The sequence below is a fragment of the Vitis riparia genome, chromosome 1 (assembly GCF_004353265.1).
Source record: "Vitis riparia cultivar Riparia Gloire de Montpellier isolate 1030 chromosome 1, EGFV_Vit.rip_1.0, whole genome shotgun sequence".
Taxonomy (NCBI): Eukaryota; Viridiplantae; Streptophyta; class Magnoliopsida; order Vitales; family Vitaceae; genus Vitis; species Vitis riparia.
Window position 1 is genome coordinate 13,939,171 of NC_048431.1, and position 3,353 is coordinate 13,942,523.

The window sequence follows — 3,353 nt, forward strand, 5'->3', positions numbered from 1 at the left end:
ATTCAATAAAAACATAATACAAAGCAAACAAAGGAGCCATCCAAAACCACTTAAGGGGGAAGATGATCTTCTCTAAAATTCCCAATATTTGACCTCTTTTTACTAAGAATTCAACATCCTAATTAGGTTACCTAGGAATTCAACTATAACTTACCCCTAGAATCTCTCTCAAGTAATGACATACCATTAAGAACCCTTATTTATTGAGGTGGCCCAAGAATCTACTCTCAATAAGCATGTGACTGAACCCCATGGTTCAAGCCTCTTTGAAACTATGCATGCAAGAAATTATGATTCAATAGACTAAGCATTTCTCTTTGGCTTACATATTTCACAATAATCACCAGCCCTTCACTACTACTGTAAGGTAACTATTACCAGAAAACCTTTTGCATTAGGCTTGCAGTTGTACTAATTACTAACTGAATCTTAATTTTGTTGCTAATAGACTATAGACATTGACCATATAATTTAGGATTACTGATTGAACTAGCTAAGTATTCTCCCCATCTTGATTATCATAATTCCAATATAAAGGAAATAATTCATAGCTCAAATTTCCCCTTTGAATCAATATGCTCTACTTCATTTTCACACTATAGACAAAGTTCTTTGATCGAATAAAAAACTTACCCTCTATATATTTTTTTTTTTTGACAAAAAGAAAAACTAACATAGGAATCCTCTATAATAATAAAATAAATAAATAAATAAACTTAACAACAATAGCTAGGGGGGCATGGGATTCCCAAAATAAGACTAGTTTGAAACCCCTCTCACATCAATTTTTGCCTTTAGGCTTGCTCTGACTATGGTAGCCTGGATGTATGGACTTCCCAAAACAGGACTCTGGAGTACTTGAGAACCTCTCACATAAATTTCTGCATCCAACCTTACCTCACCTTGGAATTGAGTGAAAGAACAAAACCTCAAACAGTATCTGACTGGAGCAAATATTTTCACAATGCCAATAAGAAGAATGCTCATTCTTGGTAATTCAAATGCATAGGAGTTTGAAACTTTGAATATATATATATAGATGGGAATCCATATGTATAGATAGATATTAGAAACACACACAAATATGGACTTGGAAATGTTGAAGAATCACTCTTTCTAATTAAGAAATTTACAACCACTCTATCATTTTACATGAATAGCCTCTAGACAAAATTTTGTTATTAAAAAAACATGCATTAGTTAGAGGATTTATACCATTTCTTTGGCTTTTAACAACTTCTTAGTGGTGGGTGATTCAACCATAGTTATGTCTCAAGTTTCTTAGAAAATTTAGGCCCTTGGAACGGGGGCAATTGGCCGTCCTTGTCTTCTCCTGGTTCAGTTGTATTTTGTTGATTCAATTATATTTTTTGTTTCTTTCTTTAAGATATGGTCATCCCTTACGTCCTTTTTGATCATTAATTAATGGTTTTTGTTGTTCATGATCAGAAAGAGAGAAGGAAAAACAAATTAACATGGTTTCACACAAATACTGTTATGTTTCTCTTATGGAGCATTTTATATGCTAATTTTCTTAGTTGAAACCAAAATATTATTTGGTGGTTTTATCAATTTTAACGTATTTTCCTTTTCTAATACAAATATTTTCTTGTTGCAGACAAGAACTAATTCCATTTCTTGGAATCCAATGGAACCCATGAACTTCACAACTGTAAGCATAATAATTCAACTTATACATTTCTCTGTTTTTCTTTTCCCCACTTCTTGTGGTAGTTTATCATTTGTATTCAATTTGATGATGTACTCTTCTCTATAGATTGGTTGTTGCAATTAAGATTCATAATTTTCTCTCTTTCACTTTGCATTGCCAAGAACCAAATGAAAGAGGAATGATTAGTTTTAATATAATATTGTATTGATTCCTTCAAAGAAATTAAGAATCTAGTAAAACTTTGTTTCAGGAAATTTTTGAAAGTTCTGTTTTGGATTTAACTCTTCTAAATTCTAAGAGTTGTTGATTCCTATGTCATTCTTTAAAAAAAATTTCAACCAGTCCCAAGTGAGTTGGCAGATCAAGAGCATAGATATTATGATGCTTTTGTCAATGACTCATTGTTCTATTTTTTTTTCTCTCCTTTGGACAAATCACATGATTTTATTATGATAGCACATAAACTATTTTAATTAAATCAAATAATATTAGGATGGTACATAGCTTAGTACTATTGGATTTCAACTTCTAATGTAATCAATGCCAATTGCATATCTTTAACAACTAATGTGCGCATTTACTTTATTTTTGTTCCTTTCCTTCAAGGATACCTATCTTTTCTTGAAGTCTAGACTAGACATTAATTTGACTCTAGATAGAGTTGAATGATACAAAAGGATTTGTACAAAAGACTTCAATTTGTTAGAGTTTAAGGCTTGTTTTGCCTAGTTTATTTATCTATTTATTTGTCTAGGATTATCAAGTTTATTTTTTATCTATAATATTTGTATGCATTGAGCCAAAGTAAGATTCATGGATATTGTTTCGCTAGTCCAATGATGAGTACATATCCTTGCCATCTTTTATACGAGACTTGTTTTAAGTTCATTGTTGGATCACCTTGGGTTGAACATTGGAATACATTACCTAATAGTTTCAGGAGCAATCGAAGAATTTACCTTTTAGGCTCCATATATGATAATTCAATAACATCATAAATAAAAATGTAGCTGGGCACATACGGTTTTGTTGGGCACTTTTTATAGTTGTTTGTGTTTGCCTATCAAAAAAATATATCATATTTGTGGCTTCCTAAATCAAACTATTGTTTTCCCTTTCTATCAAGAACAAACATTAATAGGAATCATTCTTTTGGCTTAGGAATTTAATACAATCAGTGATTTATTTTAAAAGTTTTTTTCCCATATTTTGCAGAATTTTAATTTTAGTTGAATGCTAATAGAAATATTGGACACTGTAATTTCATCTTATCTCCTTTTCTCTATTGCTCTTTTCATTTATTAATTATAATTTATATTTTTCCTTTTCTTCCATGCATTTATTTGTCTATACATATATCATTCTTTCCTTCCCAGCTTTGGAGAGAGAAATAGTGAAAGCCAATAAGGGACAAAGCATTTTGTTCCAACAATAGAGTATGTGATGATTGGTGAGTTCAATTAAACCTTAATTACTATTTTGATTATTTTTTTTAGTGTCCATAAGATGAGAAGAAAATTTGGAGATTCAATATCTTTTGAATGAACAACGATAAAAAGTGTTTATGGTAACAAAGATGATTCTAAGAGACTATAGACTAGTGTTTATGCCACTAAATTCACTAGGTATTGATTGAAGAATCAGCCAACACCAAAGTAAAATAGTTTGTAGACAACTTGAT